This window comes from Eptesicus fuscus, chromosome 4 (assembly GCF_027574615.1).
Source record: "Eptesicus fuscus isolate TK198812 chromosome 4, DD_ASM_mEF_20220401, whole genome shotgun sequence".
Lineage (NCBI taxonomy): Eukaryota > Metazoa > Chordata > Mammalia > Chiroptera > Vespertilionidae > Eptesicus > Eptesicus fuscus.
Genome location: NC_072476.1, coordinates 66,992,681 through 67,010,736, shown reverse-complemented (window position 1 = coordinate 67,010,736; position 18,056 = coordinate 66,992,681). Strand labels below are relative to the sequence as shown.

Sequence of the window (18,056 nt, the reverse complement as noted above, 5' to 3'; positions counted from 1 at the left end):
AGAAGGGTTGGAGAGGAGGTAATGAAATAGTGCTTTAACTCAAATATTTAAAGCCTTAACATTTTATAAATAGAAGCTATATGAAGAACATACAATAGAAGCCAAAAGAACTGATGTCTCTTGTGAAAATTTTCATTAAAAAAGACATTACCTCAAAGGCATGCAGTATAGTAGCTGCAATAAGTATTTGTCCATTAGTAAGAAAGAACTGGGAATATTAGAGACCTGTGGAATCATTAACTGTAAAAGTACAGTGAATCCCTTGATTGGGGCAGGTATACCAAACTACTTTTAAAGAGGTGCTATTAAGGAAAATGAGTTAAAACAATGCTCCTTTTAAAAGTTAGAACTTTAAAACTATACCAATGACTGGTAGAAAAAAAAATAATTCACTTGAAATATGGTGTTGAAATAGAGCTCTACTGATACCATGAACTATCAGAAAAGTGAACAAATGGATCCTAAAAAAAATTAAGTCTGAAATATTGCTGGAGGCAAAAATGACAAAACTAAAGCTGTCCTACTTCCAGGCACATCATGAGAAGGCAATAATGCTGACAAAAATAGAAGGCAGCAGGAAAAGAGGAAGACCAAATATGAGATGTATTAACTCTATAAAAGAACTCATAAGCATGAGTTTACAGGAGCTGAGTAGGCTATTGAGGACAGGAAATTATGACATCACTCATTGGTAGGGTTGCTAGGAGATGGAGCTGATTCAATGGCACAGAGCAACAATGCAAAGGACCCACACCAGAGCTTCTGATTCAAATGGACTTGGATGGAATGAAGGCAGTGCTATTGTTTATATAGTAGCCCAGGTGATTCTAAGTGTAACCAGGGTTGATAAACATTGAGTAGAACCTCTGTGTATAAAGCCTATCTTCCATCCATCCATCTATCCTTAGTTTCTGTGCTAGGTGCTAAGAATGCAAAGATTAATATGTCACGGTCCTTCACTTTTCTCAATGCTCTTGCAGTAAATGGACAAGGAAATAAGCAGGTACAATGCAAAGTGAAAGAAAGCGCTACTAGGAGAATGAATGCACAGTTTTTCAAAGGATCTCAGTTATCAATAACTAAGTCAGTCTAGCAGGCTAGAGAATGTTGAGTTTTAGAGGAGGAGTCTTACATGCTAGGGGAAATGCTTGTAAGTTATCTGGAGTTACAAATAATTTATAAGGTTATTTTTATGAATTAATATATATCTCATTATTCTGCAGTTCTGAGAGTGAGTCATATATTTTCTGGTTTCTTACTTTTACTGTGGTATGTTATAATTTTATATTTTTGCATATTTATTCATAATACTTTATCCAAAATTAACCACTCTATTCTGTCAACTGCATATTAAATGAGTTCATTTATTTCTCTCTATTTTTAGTGGTCAATATTACCAATCAACTACTTTGAATTTTTCCTGTATTGAGTCATCAGACCCAAAACTGACTAAGTGAGATGAGATTCACATTCACTTGGGAAGAATAGCTGTGATACACGTGGTTGCCATCTCACTCACTCACTCACTCGTTAAAATTTGATGAGCTTCTTCTATGAAGTAGGCTCCAAAATATATGATTGGAAAGGTCAGTAAATAGGGATAGGTCCTGTTCTGAGAGATCTCACTTTCTGTAATTCTATTCAGGAAAGAGATAATTGCAATAAAATATAGTGAAGTATGTTATAAATACCACTATGCACAAGATGCACTGTGATCAGAGAAGAGGCAGTGCCTAGCCTAGACGTGATGTGGAAGATTACTTACAGAAGGTGATGTTCCATTGGTGCCTAAAGGATTAGCAGGGGTCTTGTAGAGGTGTTAAAAGTAGGAAGGGACATAAAACAACACAATGTTTCCAGAGAAACCTGAGCCCTTTTAAATGTCTGGATACTCACAGGGATTATGTGTATAGAACTACTAGGGATGGTGGTTACTAGGTAGTCTGGAACTAGATTTTTATGGCCTTATAAATCAAGTTAAGGAGTGTGAACTTTAGTCTTTGGGTACTGGGGAGTGAATAGAGAATTCGAGAATATGAAGGGGAGCATAGAATTGAATAGATTTGATTTTCAGAAAGTTCATTCACATACTCTAGAATTTCATTACTGGTAACATTTTGGGAAAAACAATTCAAAATATCACAAGAAAAATTATGTTGAGTTCAATACTCAGATCACATAATATTATGACTATAGCCATGTATCTTTAGCTTAGTTTGAAATGCATACAGATTTCCTAATATTTACGGTTGGCATATTTAGCAAATAAAAGTGTATGATGCCTATGCAATATTTTGCTCATACTAATACAAAAATAGTTTATCTGAAATTCAAATTTACTCGGAAATCCTGTACTTTATCTGGGAATCCCAATTGAATTCTCAACTAGAATCTGATTTCTCCATATTTTCTTTCTTGCCTTTTATATAAGCACTTTAATTTTCAGCATATGGTCATGTTTTTCATTTTTTGTTTTCAGCAGACCCCAAGGAAAATTACCTGCAGTGAAAATCATTATTGGCAAAGGAGTGCTCCTCAGGCTTTTACTCAAACTAAATTCCGTTACGTGCATTCTGCAAACTGGTGCATGATCTTTAGAGTTTACTTCTATGCAAGTTTCAATATACAAGTATGAACAAACAACACCTTGGGATGGTAACATGACAACGATTAGCACATTTACCCACTTGCACATTATTTAGTATGTGCCAAACATTGTTCTAAATGTTTTACATATAACATTACACCCTCTGAGCTAGTTACTGTTATCATAACTGTTTTACAGATGAGGGAGTTGAAAATTTACAAAACGTGCCAAGAGGCATGAAGGTGGTAAAAATGAGATTAAAACTTGGATAATTTTTCTCAAGAAGCTATTCACCAGTACACTAAACCACCACTATGGAAGATTAATACTCCCAATTCACCTTCCCTTTATTCTTGCCTTCAAGGTACAACTCAATGTGCTTGGGACAATAGATAAGGGATAATACATGGTCCTTGATCTCAGAACTTTTATAATGTTCTACAAATACTAACATTGCTGCTTTGGGACAGACTAGTTCTAAAATCTTAGTTTGTAATACTTTTTTGGCTTTATTTCACTTAGTACTTTTTCTCAAAAACTTAAGTGGTTTAGGCTTAATGAGCATCTGTTCTTTTATTCCTGAAATCTACAAGGGCTTGTTATTTAGAAATAGATTTCTTTGGCTCTTACATTTTGTTTTATATGCCTTCCTACTGTGCATTCAGATGAAAGGGACACATTTTTTTTTGTTTGTTTTTTATAGAGGGCATAAATACATTTTATATCTGTACAATTGAAATTTTTCTTTTTCAGGGGTAACAATTCACATTATTCTAAAACCTTTATATGAAAGATAGCATACATACAAAAAAGGTACACCTAACAATGGAGTAAAGTGAATTATCTTTAAAAGACAAGTAGTGTAACAACCATCAAGTTCAAACACAAAATCACTGCCAGCACTCCAACAGCCTTCACCTGACCCATCCATACACCCCCTCCGGCCTCACCAAGGTGACAATCTCCTTCTCACAGCCTCACTCTTCATATAGTTTAGTAGTGACATTATTTAAATATAACTATTAAACATTATTGTTTATTCTCTCTTATGTTTAAACTTTGTAGCAAAAAAAAAAATATCATTTAGTATGGACTCTGTAGTTGTGGCTTCATTCACAATCTTGTTGCAGTGAATTAATTTTCATTGTTTTATAGTAATTCACAGTAAAAGTTACCATGATGCACTTTATATTTCTATTGTTTTTAGAAAACATAGGTTAACATTTCAATGTTTATTGCTCCTTTAATTAAGATAAGGGGCAACAGCTACATGTACAGAGGATAGAATAAAAATATTAGTATTATCACTGCCTTTTTATAGCTAAAATTTTGTTTATAAATAATAAATAATTACTATTTTTTTAAATTAGTGAAGTTTAATCTCTAAATAATACAAATTAATCTTTGATTTGTAAACTGAAGATATTATTTATGACTTATTATCTTACTATGTTGGTGAAAATATTAGAATTGTGCAAATCTGTGCCATGAATTAAAGAGAAGAAGTATTAGCCGCACATGGTTGAAACTTACTATGAATTCAGTTATACTAGTATTTGACAGGTTTAGAGAAACTATCTTAGTAGATATAGCTAAAATAAAGCTTTTCCTGTGGTAGGCCTCAAACTAAAATCCATAATTTAGGTTTTTCCACCCATGGACACTTTCTCTGGAAAAATGTACATTCATGCCAAACTATCAAATTTTCATTGTCTTAGGGTGTTTAGAACCCCCTGAACCTTACCTGTGTCCCTTTATGTTGTTAATGGCATTGGTGTGGTTGCTGGAAATAAAAGATCAGTGAGTGTGCTTGTACGTATCTCAGTGCATAAGTATATTGCTTTTTTTTTCTGGGTATACCTAGGAGTGAAATGGCTGAGTTATTTATGTATTTGGTATATAATGCTAAAATGTTTTCTAAAGCAGTTATATCAATTTGCACTACTATAGCAATTTAATTCCTAATCTTTTTAAAGATACAAACTGCATGAAACTTGTAGGTAACCACTTATTTCACTTCATATACAAGTTGTAGAGTATAAGAGCTAAACACCAATATGTCTTTTTTTTTTTTTTTTTTTCATTGATTTCAGAGAGAAAGGGAGAGGCAGAGAGAGAGAAACATCAAGGATGAGAGAGAATTATTGATTGATTGCCTTCCACATGCTCTGCACTGGGGATCGAGCCCTCAACCACGGATATGTGCCTTGACTGGGAATCGAACTGTGACTTCCTGGGTCATAGGTCGACACTCAACCACTGAGTCATGCTGGCCAGGCCAATATGTCTTTTTATGATACATTTTTACCAAGAGAGGCTTCTAAGGGAATGATGAAAACTGTAAATTCACTAGGTTGAATTATTTTTCTCCTCAATGACCCATACCTTCAAACAAATAGACTGATAACTTCTACTAAGAAAGATGAACTACTGAAAGCATGTAAGCAGTGCCACATTTAAATAACAGGCACTGATCCAGTTATATTTTGTATATCCTGAAAAAGAATTTCACTTAACTTTAGAATTAATTTCTTAAAAATAACTCTATAAATCAATTATCGCCTACAGACACATGTAGACTCAAATGATAAAATAAGAATGCTTTCTGCAACCACATTTTGGTTTATTAAAAATAAACCTTTATATTTTAAGCATAATTAAAAGTATGTCTAAAAAGATTGGATCTTATTATGCTTCTATAGCAACTATCAGGATTAAATGAGGTAAGTTATGGGAAAATATCTTGCAAACTCTCAGGACTGTGAAAATTTTTCCACATTATTGGAATATTGGTTAATCCATATTCATATTGTTCTATAATATGTTTCTTGGTTATGCAGCTGAATGAAAATGTATGTAATTTTTAATGAGATTTCTGTATACAGAGTATACAGAGACTTCTACTTTTGGGGTTATAATTAGAGTAAATAAATGGGTAGCATTTTCATAAATATTCTACAGATGAGAAGCCTTGCCTTGGAGAGGCATGAAAGACAGTATTTATTCCCATAATTGCTAAGCCTGTGGAAATTTTGATCCATTGAATGGAATTATTCAACAGAAACTCCTGAATATATTTCATCCTAAAGTGGTAACATTTACTGTTTGTTTTAAAATCAAGGACATCAAGTCTCTATACATTTTGCCTGACAGATCGCTGAGACCTAGGACTGACAGATAAAAATGGCCCGTAAATACAGAGAATGCGCCTTCTTAATTTCCTAGGCATTTCACCGCTATGTCCCATCAAGGTGAAAGAGCTGGGTGGCTCCATTCCTGTCAATTCCAGAATCTCATCTACATAATTATAGGAGTGTTTCTGGAAGCCTGGCAGAGCTGGAGGCAGCCAACCTCTGCCACACTCCAGACCACCCTGGAAGAAGCTGCTTCAATCAACCTACACATTACTCAGAGCCAAGAAGTGCCGCCGACATGCCATTCCTTTTCATATTTCATTTTCTCTCCTATATTTATTAAGTATGCCAAATGGACATATTTTCTTCATTAAAAGTGATAACATTGGCCCGGCTGGCATGGCTCAGTGGTTGAGTGTGAACCTATGAACCAAGAGGTCACAGTTTGATTCCAGGTCAGGGCACATGCCTGGGTTGCAGGCTCAATCCCCAGTGTGGGGCATGCAGGAGGCAGCCGATCAATGATTCTCTCTCATCATTGATGTTTCTATATCTCTCTACCTCTCCCTTCCTCTATGAAATCAATCCTATCTAATAATAGACAAATATGCAAATTGACCATACCTCTGACACACCCACAAACCACGCCCACAAGCCACGCCCACCATCCAATCAGAGCGAGCATACAAATTAACCCAAACCAAGATGGCTACAGCCACAGAGAGCAAGGTTTCCTAGGTAACAGAGGAAACCAAGCTTTCCACCTGCCCTTGCCAGGCCTAAGCCTCCACTCAAGCTATAAAGTTTCAATTATAGAAGGTAAACAAATTCAAACAAATAGCGGCAGAATGGAGCTTGAGAGAGCAGGCCAGGGTTGCCACCGGCAACAGGGGAAGCAAAGCTTTCTGCACACCCTGGCCGGGCCCACCCCCTTAAGGCAACAAAGTTTCAATTATAACCCCAACAGAAATGGCTGCCGGCCTCGGAGGGAGCCCCAGGCTTGGCTCCGCTCCAGGCTATAAAGTTTCAATTGTAGAAGGAAAATAAATTCCAGATACCAGGGCCTCCACTTGGGTTGCCAGGGGGCGTGGCCGGCCTGCAAACCACCACAGGCCTCTCGCTCAGGCTGTCCCACGCACCAAGGGAACCCCCACCTGATCCGGGACACCCTTTAGGGCAAACCAGCTGGCCCCCACCCATGCACCAGGCCTCTATCCTATCTAATAAAAGAGTAATATGCAGATTGATCATCACTGCAACACACAATATGTCTGCCCCCCTGTGGTCAAAGATCCTGCCCCCATGTGGACACAATATGGCCACCACAAGATGGCCAGCAGGAGAGGGCAGTTGGGAGGTACCCGGCCTGCAAGGGAGGGCAGTTGAGAGGGACCAGGCCTACAAGGGAGGGCAGTTGGAGGTGATCAACCCTGCAGGAGAGGGCAGTTATGGGTGACCAGGCTGGCAGAGGAAGGAAGTTGGGGGCAAACAGGCTGGCATGGGAGTGGTTAGAGGGTGATCAGGCTGGCAGGCAGAAGCGGTTAGGGGCAATCAGGAAAGCAGGCAGGCAAGCAGTTGGGAGCCAGCAGTCCTGGATTGTGAGAGGGATGTCCGACTGCCCATTTAGGGATCCGACTGCCCACCAGGATCGGGCCTAAATGGGCAGTCGGACATCCCTCAAGGGGTCCCATATTGGAGAGCGTACAGGCTGGGCTGAGGGACAACCCCACTCAGTGCACGAATTTCGTGCACCAGGCCTCTAATAAAAAAATATATATATATATATATATATATATATATATATATATATATATATATATATATATATATATATATTAAAAGTGATAATGTTGGCATTCAAGAGAATTTCTGTTTTTGGCCAAGGCCTAATACCAGAGACCAGATTTGCCCTCCTGTCTGAAACAACCCAGTGAGTAAAACAGACAAAACATATGAGACAACAGTTTTCAAGACACTAAACAATAGGAAAGAAAGGACAATCTTAAGCCAGGTGGGCCCTAAAATTGCCCAGGTTTACGCCCTTAAGAGGAATTCCAGGCCAGAGCACAGAGAGGAAGCATCCAGGAGGAGCCTGCAAAACTTTCTGAGTTGAAGAGTGCTGAGAGGAGAGGGTTACACAGAGACAGCCCCCACGCCATCTGCGCAGCCTGTCCTGAGCACTGGAGTGCCCCTCAGGGATGCCACGGAGTCTGGATCAGCTCAGCCAAGTGAGGAAACTACTGAGGAAAGAACCATCTAAATGCACCAGAGGGAGCAATACGTGGAGATCACACCACACCAGAAAACTCCCTTCAGTTAGACTGGAAAATAAACTAACTCATGGGGCTTTGGGCACAGGACTTGGAAAGGACTTGCCTGCATGGTGGGGAATAAATACTCCTGGACTAAACACCTTATTGGCCCTGCCTGCTAAACTTATAAGCAAGACCCAGAAGGTTCAAACTGTTTCCAAGTGACTAGTGTAAGAGAACTAAGCTCAAGAAGATGTGTAGGACTACACCAGCAGAGTATCTAGCACTCAACAAGTTTACATTCATGTCTAGAATCCAGTCGAGATTAATAGGGATGGAAAAAAAAAGCAGGAGCAAACCACATATTAGATTTAGCAGACAAAAATATTAAAATGTTTATCATAACTCACTTCTATATATTGAAAATGTTACGTAGAGACATGGAAAATTAAAAAGATATCCAAATTGAACTTCCAAGGATGAAAACTATAATGCGTGAAATGAAAAATACACTAGAATAAAGCCAATTAGACATTGCAGAAGAAAAGATTAGTAAACATTAAAGACATACTAGAAAGTATACAGAATAAAACAGAGAAAAAAATGTATGTTAATGAGTTGTGGAACATGATTACAAATAGCCTAAAACTGAAGTGATTGGAGTCCCTGAAAATGAGAGGGCAGAAAGTATTTGAATAGGCAATGGCCCAAAATTTTCCAAACATAATGAAAAGTATAGCCAAAGATCCAGACAACACAATAAATCCCAAGCACCAGAAATATGAAGAAAAGTACACAAAGGCACGTCATGATTACACAAAATAGTAGAATTCTGCAGATAAATGTATTCTTCAACAAATACTTTTTAACAAATTAATATCTATATGCAAAAAACCCTAGATGCATGTCCAATACTATATACAAAAATTAACTCAAAATGGATTGTAGACCTTAAAGGGAAACCTAAAACCATAAAAAATTTACAGGAGAAATGATCGGAGAAAATTGTTCTGGGCTCAATTTAGACAAAGTTTTCTTAGCCATAACCTCAAAAGTAGGAGCCATTAAAATTAATAAATTGTACTATATCAAAATTATAAACTGCTCTTCCAAATCAATTTTAAGATAATGAAAAGGCAAGCCACATTTGGAAGAATAAATTTGCAAATAAAATTTCTGATAAAGCACTTGTATCCAGGATGTATAAAGAATTTTCAAAACTCAATGGGAAGGAAACAAATGACAAAAGAAATCTTGGCAAAAGATTTGAACAGACACTTAAAACAAAGAAAAAAGATAGTACTGTGGCTAAGAAAAAAAAATTACCATACCAAGTGTTGGGGAGGATGTGCATGAATTAATCTCTCATCACTGTTGGTCAGAATGTAAAATAATACAATCCGTTCAGAAAGTAGTTTAGCAGTTTCTCAAATATTTAAACATACATCTACCATTCAAACCCTAGATATTTACAAAACAGAAATGAAGCTTATGTCCATACAAAGGTGTGTGTAAATGATCATAGCAGCTTTATTCGTAAGTGCTCAAAACAACCAAAATATCCAGCAATCAGCGAACAAATAAACAAATTATAGTATACCCGTACAACTGACTACAACTTAATAAAGAAATGAACTATTGATACAAGCAACAACAAAAAAGGATCTCAAAATATGTTGAGTGAAAGAAACCAGACACAAGGAGAACATATTTTCTGATTCTGAGTATATACATTTCTAGCAATGCAAATGAATCTGTAGACATAGAAAGCAGATCAGTAGTTTCCTGGGACGAAGTTGGTGGACAGATGGGAAAAATTACAATGGGGTAAAAAGAAACTCTGTGGGTAATAAAATATTCAGTATTTGGTTTAAAATGATGGTTTCATAAGTGCATGCATATATCAAAAAGTTTCACACTGTACATTTTAAATATGTATCTTTTATTATATGGTAATTATACCTGAACAAAGATGATGGAAGAAAATGATCATGTCAACATTCTTTTTATAACTCACTTATCAATTGTGCATTTACAACTACATACACACACACAATGCACACACATTGCAATACAATCACACAGTTATCCAGGAACATCAGCCTTCTCAAATCCACATCAGAGAGGGTTTTGTTTTTTTATGCTTAAACCTCAAAGTGAAAACCATGCAGCCCAGATGAAATGAGGCAGGTCTTATTGGAAAGACCGAGTAGTTTAATAAAACATACTAATAGAAGGAGCTGTACTCATAAAAATGACAAAAATACTAATTTTTTCATGGTAGTTCACCTCCTACTTTGCAGGTTATTTTCATCATTCAGGAAAGGCTTTGCAGGAAGCCTTAAATGAAGATGAATGGAAAAATAGTAACACAACTGCAAGATTTTCTATTGCTCATATGTTTTTGGTTTCAGATTGGATTTATTTCTGATGTGGCTGACTATAAGAAATCTGACGATTATTAAACTGTAACTGGGTTTACTCAGACCTCCCCTAATAGTTCGTATTTCTCAGTAATTTTTCTGAGGCTCATAAAGTATATTAATGTGTATGTTTCCTGCATCCATAGCATCTATTTAAGTGACTGAAATTTTCATTTAGGAACTACAAAATAATTCTCTCTAATTCTTTTTAGTCTTATATGAGATGTATGGCTTTAAAGATGTATATATTAAAAGGAGAAGTTCCTTATTAATTTCTGTTAATATACACTAAAATGGAAATCTCAATTCCAATCATTATTTCCCATGTAATTTCACATTGTAAAAGTAAGCCTTCGGGGCAACAGTTTCCATCATCTCCAATGAACCTGATTAAAACATTTGACTATTTCCATAACAAGAGCGTTAACAAATGGTCCTAATCTGTCAGAGAGGAATGGGTCTGATTAGAAGATGCATTGCTGTGTTATGCTGTTATAAAATGAATGCCAGAAAAAAGTTTAGTTCCCTTTAATAAAATTCAATGACTGTGAACTGACTTAATATCTGTAAATAGTAAGTGTAAGTGTAACTGCACCCACTTAATTTGGTTATTTAATTTGGCCCTGAGGATAATGATTTGAGTTTATGCAGCAACTTACTTCCCTCTACTCATTAAATCTCTGTCTGGTGTTTCAGATGATACATAAAGGATTATGTGGTCTCAACCGAATGGACTACAGAGTTTCTTCAGAAGTAATATTAATATTTTTCCAAAATAGAATCCATCCACAGGTACTGCAAAATTTAAAATATTTTGGTGAAGTTCTGCAGAGGAAAAGGACCAAGATCTATTGCTGATCAATTTTCTTTCTAAGTGTGCAAATGTATTTTTGAAATCCACAAAGCTCTTTATAGGTACTACCACTGAACTATACATTTCTTTTATGTTAAAGAAATATAGAGGTTATTGTAATTGTGCATAGTGAAAATGATTGACACCTTATTTTTATTTGCCTGCTATATATTATAATTGTGGAGGTAGAACAATTTAGTCTGTGACTTTTATTTTATTATTTACATTATTAATAGAAAACTCATATTTCTTAAATGACAATATGATCTTTCTATGCTCTTCTGAATTCTGTAAGTTATATAATTATTTTAGGTCTTCTATTGACTATTTTTACAATCTTAAACAGCATATTTAAACCTACTTTGTTCATCAGCTTTAGACATTAAGGCTATATATCTCCTTTTTATGTATCTCTTTCCTATCTCTACTGCCCTACTTCCTTTATTTACTATTTAAATGCTATTTATTTTTGTGATACATTCTTGTCCCATTGTGGTAAATGTACCAGTTAAGGAAAGTTACAGTTAGTCTGTGTAGCAATCACCAACCTCCCTGGTATTCAATATGAGTATGATATTTATTCCTGCACCATCTGAGGTGACTGAGGGGGGCTGGTGTCAGGAGCTATCAAGGTGGGCTTCATTGAGGTGCTCTGCTTTGAACTCAAGATCCTGACAGGTTTGGCTCCTTGCTGAGGTTTGGGCTCAAGTCTGCTCCCTGCGTGATTGTTCTGAAATCCAAGCTGATGCAGCAGCTACACTGTGCACCTCTGTGATGGGAACAACAGAAGATCAAAGGAGCAAGTGAAACATGCAAAGTCTCCTAAGGCTTAGCTCAGAAATGGCTCACTGTGATTCTGATTCATTCAATTGCCAAAACCAAGCAGCATCTCCAAACCTCAAGTTGAGGGTGTAAGAGAAATATATTCCTCCTTTACAGAAAGAATTTCCAAGTCACACAATAAAGAGTAAGGATATAGGGAAGGATGACAAATTGGGACAATAATGTCATCTATATATTAATTCTTTAATGCCCTCTACATAACTGATTGAAACAATTGGAAATTAAAGAGTATTTACAGTCCCATCCTATATAATAAAAGGGTAATATGCAAACTGACCCTAACAGCGAACAACTGGGAACAACCGGTCGCTATGACGCGCACTGATCACCAGGGGGCAGACGCTTGACGGAGGAGCTGCCCCCTGGTGGTCAGTGCGCTTCCACAGGGGGAGCGCAGCTCAGCCAGAAGCCGGCTCATGGCTGGCCAGAGCAGCAGGGCGGTGGCAGGAGCCTCTTCTGCCTCGGCAGCAGCGCTAACTATGTCTGACTAATGGCTTTGGCCCATTCTCCATGACTCCTGGGCCACCAGAGGGATATCGGACTGCCAGCTGAGGCCCGATCCCCCGGGGAGTGGACCTAAGCCAGCAGGTGGACATCCACCGAGGGCTCCTGGGTGGTCAGTGTGTGTCATAGTGACCGGTCGTTCCACTGTTAGGGTCAATTTGCCTATTACCCTTTTATTACATGGGATGGTGTTGCAAGAGGGCGCAGGCCAGGCTGAGGGACACCCCCTGCCCCCCAAATGCACAAATTTTCCTTCACCGGGCCTCTAGTAATTTTATAAATATTATTCACTGTAAAACCATGTATGAACTGTAAAACCATGTGGTTCAGCAAAAAAACACTATGGAGGCTGTTCTAGCAACACACTCAAATGGATTTCCTTTTGATATATTCTACTAATTGTTCAAAATCATGTCACCTTCAGATGCTTCATTTTTATAAGAGCTTCTTTCTCTCTCTCTTATTTTTTCCCATAATAACTTACTGGTTTTTTGTTGTTGTTGAAATAAGAAAAAACTTATTTGACAAATGATATGATCACAGTCTTCAATATTTAGATTGAAATGTATTCCCATGCTTCTTGAGAACTTTCTCCTGCCCTCTGATTAGTTATTCTGAGTTTGGCTGATTGTTTTCCAGGCCTGGTACCAGTTGCATCCTAGGATTTGTGTTTCTTTCTCTCCTAGGTTAGTCTATTCTTTCCTGGATCCTATGTTTCTTCTTTTTCATTTGACATAGGATGTCTTCAGATCATTTTCACGATAGAAGTAAGAAAATTGTCCCCACACTTGAATAAAATTTGGTAATAACAGAAATCTAAGTTCAAATTCATGTACTCCTAGAAATATAAAGTACATCCATTTCTTCATTGACTTCTGCTATATAGAGTTGCTGTCTGAGGAGTCTGAAACCAATATCAATTTTGCTTCTTTAGGGTTAACTTTAGGGTTAATTTTTGCTTCTCCTAATTTTTTCTATACCCATATTTTATTAGAATTTGTCTGGGTAGATCTTATTTTTTATTCATTGAGTTGGTATTCATTAATTGATTTCAATATGATGACTCATTTGTTATTACCTCCAATTTTTCTATTCTCCCCAGAACTACAAAACTAATCCTATGTTGAATTTCATAAGTTGATTCTTCCTGTTTATTAAACATATGCCTCATATTTTTCAGTTTATTATATTTTGATTTAAGTTTTGGAAGATTTCTCTGACTTTATTTTCCTATCATATTAAAAAAAAATTCTTTCAGTCATATCTTTCATCTCTGTGAACTTTCTCACAAAGTGACATATTTTTATGTATGTTATGTTTTCTTTATATTTGCAATTTAGATGATTTAAAAAGGTCTCTCTGTTTCACGAATCATGCTTGCTTCCTCTCATATCAGTTATTCTACGTGTTCATAGATCTTCTGTATTGCACTGCTGACTTCAAATGCCTTGTGATCCTTGATTGTCTACATACATGAATGAAAAACTAGATTAATTAATATACTTAACCACTGTGGTCTCCCCAGTCTTTTTATAAGTTTATCTTCACCAACAGTCTTCTCTCCTGCATGGAAGGGCTGACTATAGACCCAACAAATGCGGAGCATAGGCAGGGAGTGGGCAGTGTGACTACCTCCACCTTGGAAAATAAAAATTTTGTTCAGCTATGCCTACTTCCACAAGAGGAAACCAAGCTCTCTCCAGGGAAACCGCTAAAGATTTTAGATAGCAGTCTTCCAGTTTCGGCCTTGAAAATCATGCTTTGTAGGTAGGATAGTGAAGGAAAGAGTTGTACAACTGGCATTGCTGTTGTAGCAAGTTCTTAACTAACTACGGTGATGGAATTTCTGTCTGCTCAGGACTCCCAGCTTGGACTCTTCACCAGGAGAACAACGGCCCTACCTCCATTCAGACTTCCAGATCAGGGATATAGACTCTTGGTCCCTTCTCTATCAACATGATTCTTTCCCCTATTCTTTCATCCAGAAATGTCAAAAATCGCCTTGGGCTAATAGTCCCTTCTCACTATTTTTAGAGTATTAAAAACATATATTTTTTTTCTTTATTTAAGCTTCACTGTAACTTTAATGAGATTTAAGAATAAAGGTATGATCAATCTGTATGTTCAGGGTGCCATCTTGAAAGGCTAAATTTAAATTATATATACTATAAAATTAGGTGAGGACATGGGAAAAAGAAGGAGACAATTAATTAAGGCATCTTTTTCCAAATTTAACTGAAATCTTGACTCTTTACTCCAAGATTGTAATGAAGAAGCTTTGAAGCGCTGGGAAACTGTTACAGCCCCTTGACTCACAGATGGCTCTCTGCGAAACAAGGCTCATTCCTTCCGACTGGTCTGTAAAGTTACAGGGGAGCATATTCCCTGTGAGAGCAATAAGCTCAGTCCTAGAGACTATTAGGAAAGCTTCTGGAGAAGTTATTCTTTTTAAAAATTCTAGCATCCACTAGATAAAATCTTTCTCCAGCCTAGATTCATTGGAGACACCAGACCAAAGTACCTTCACCACAGGTCATAGAGACAGAAAGAGAAAAGGAGAAAAAGTTAAACAAAGTTGAGTTTCTCCTTCCTTACTGCCATCATTATCAAAATGTTTATGCCAGCAATGAGACATGATAAAGAACCTTTCTCTTTAAGTCTCCTTAGAAGAATAGCAGATTCTCAATAATGTTCTCAGAATAGTTCTTTAACCATTATTGATTCTACTAAAGAGCTGAAGAGTATTTGACAAGAATGTCTAAATAAACCTTTGTTTTATTCCTTAAATGAATTAGATTTATTCATATTAATACTTTAGAAGCAGTTTTATATACATTCCAGATGTGAAGCAATAAATAACATTCAAACAGCTATTAAGAACCAAGATATGCCCAAACTCTTCAAAAATATATACAACCCACACAAACACACATGGTTTATGGCATTATCTGCTCAAACTTTGTTTTCTTGAATGTTCACATTTTGCACATATCAACATAATTTAAAAAATTACAAAGTCTGGTGTTTTGTTTTTTCCAAATCAGTTTCTTGGGCCCTTTCCATTCTTCCCACATTGCATAACAGTGTTTCTGACAGTGACAGAGCTGCCAACCTGTGGATTTCTGTAAGGAGGCCAGTGAAGAGAATAACATAGAAGGTAATGAATATTTTTAATTCTAAATTTTTGTGGGCAAATTTGCTTTTCCATTGAAAGTTATTATAAAGACGTGTTATACATTAAAAATAATAGCAAATATAAAGCTAAATGCTTAAGTACCTAAATGCATGAATATTCAGAAAGTTTAATTAAAATGAGACAATACTTCAGACTTGGAATAGTGCATATATTGGTGACAAATAAAAATGGATGTTTCAAAAATTTTCTAGGCCATGATAGCTAGAATATATTACTGAACAAAAGAAGTCTTGCTATAATGAAGCAGGATGCTGAATACAATTAAAATATTACAATAGCATTTAGACAAAATTGTTAGGCACAACAAGCTTCATTACATTGAGGAAAGATTTTTTAAATGCATTTGAAAAACCAGATGTCCTAGTAAGTAAAAGCAAAAATAAATTGAAATCTGACTGGTTTATAAATCTATCAATTATATTGGACAGAGTCAAGTAATATTTTGATATTCTCATTTCTCTACTTTTATAGAGGAATTCATAAAAATAGTAACCTTAGGGCTTTCCCAATTTTCCATCTGAACTCTGAAAGTGAACTCTAATATTTAGAAGAATAGTATCTGCACTGGAGTAAATTAAAGTGAATACCGGGAAAATAATTTATCCAAGTCCCACTAGCAAAATACACAAAAATTCAACAGCATTCCTACATATCTAAATACATCAGCTTTTTCTCTGAGAGATGCCCAGAATTATGCTACAAAATAGAATACCTGGAAGATAAAAGAACACTCAGAACATCAATATAGAAACACATCGATCACTAAAACATAATTTTAAAATGCTTCCAGCATATTCAAGACACATACATTTCATAGTTATGTAGTGCACTGTACTACTTTATTATAAAGTAAGGTTTGCATCTATTTGCCATTTATTCCCCAATCACATGGTAACATAGGAGAGTTAAAAGTGAAAAAACACATAAATATAAAAACATTTGGTTTTATGTCCAGAAACCTTTCATCTTAAAATGTGCAGAAAAACTATTACTTTGGAAAAAAGTATTTGTGATAAATTCTCCATTTTTCTGTAACAGGGTGTTTACCTTAATTTTTGCAACCTTCAGGTCAAGGAACTCAATTATGTCATTCCATGCTTTTGTGCTTCAGTTTAATTTTCAGTATATAGAGTATTGATCTAATAATCATACGCTACTCCCCCAAATATCTACAGTCATTTTCCCCCAAAACTCATTTATTACAAAACAGATCAAAGTAGCCCCTCTGGTGCCTAAAACAAAGGAACAAACAACAATAAAAAGAAACAATGAGCATTTTTATTATATTTTAATAATATTCCAGTTGCCTGTACATGCACAGCCAAGTGGAAACATTTTAGCCACAGGCATCTCCAGAGAGCCACTGCCTGCCACTCTGCAATACAAATTAATGGGCAAAAACTTCCATTAACAAAAATAGTTAAAGGCAACTACTATCCAATGTAAACGAACAGTACATTTATGAGTAAACTCATCTGTATGAAAGCCAAGGTGCAGACATTGTCACAAGTATTTCTCCTGGAGCTGCATAAATCCTTCTTATTGAGGTTTCATATTGTTTCAATAATCATAAGTAGATTACAATTTATAGGTAAAAAGTGGTGCCTTTTGGGTTAGCTAAATGCAGAGAAAATGGGTTAACATTCCTTTTTTGGTTGCTCTTACAAATTCAAGCTTACATGGGTTATATGTTGTAAGTATATTTCTCCTCTCAAAAAATTTCAATACTCTCTGGTCCTTTCTAACCATGATCTCAAAACTCTTCATCCTATATCTCTATCCGCAAAATTTAAAAAGCAGTATGAACTTCCAATATATGTATAGTTAAGTGGTTTGTGGGGGGGGGGGGGGGGTTAATCCTCACCTGAGGCTATTTTTCTCATTGATTTTTAGAGAGAGTGGAAGTGAGGGAGGAGGGGGAGAGAGAGAGAGACATTGATGTGAGAGAGACACATCAATTGGTTGCCTCCCATATGCACCCCAATGGGGATGGGGAACCTGCATGGGCCTTGGAAGTAAGTGAGACACCATTTAGACAGGGTATTCTTGGGTTCTGAGCACCGTGCGCATAGTCTAGATCTGCCTCCAGGTGGGCATGCTCCTCTGTTCTCACTGACTTCTTGCCCCTTTGAGAGGGTGAATGCAAGAGAAAGCCGAGAGCAAAGGCTCTCATGTGAGAGACACAGGGCAGGAGACCCTCCTGGCAGTGTCCAAGGAAAGAGCAGGGCAGGGAGTTGGGGTTATAGCTTCTTTCTCATTCCAGT

At 36.5% G+C, this 18,056-nt stretch overlaps 1 protein-coding gene and 1 long non-coding RNA gene across 2 annotated transcripts in view; one reads left to right on the top strand and one right to left on the bottom strand.

The window, feature by feature from the left end:
* The window catches only part of EDIL3 (EGF like repeats and discoidin domains 3), a 392,540-nt gene that overhangs the window by 180,246 nt on the left and 194,238 nt on the right, over positions 1-18,056 (bottom strand). The window lies entirely within an intron of this gene.
* LOC129148857 (uncharacterized) overlaps positions 890-18,056 on the top strand; it is a 38,158-nt gene continuing 20,991 nt past the window's right edge. The window contains exons 1-2 of the long non-coding RNA XR_008555852.1: positions 890-1,003; positions 2,480-2,583. This is a non-coding gene — a long non-coding RNA (uncharacterized LOC129148857). The remainder of the gene's footprint in view (positions 1,004-2,479; positions 2,584-18,056) is intronic.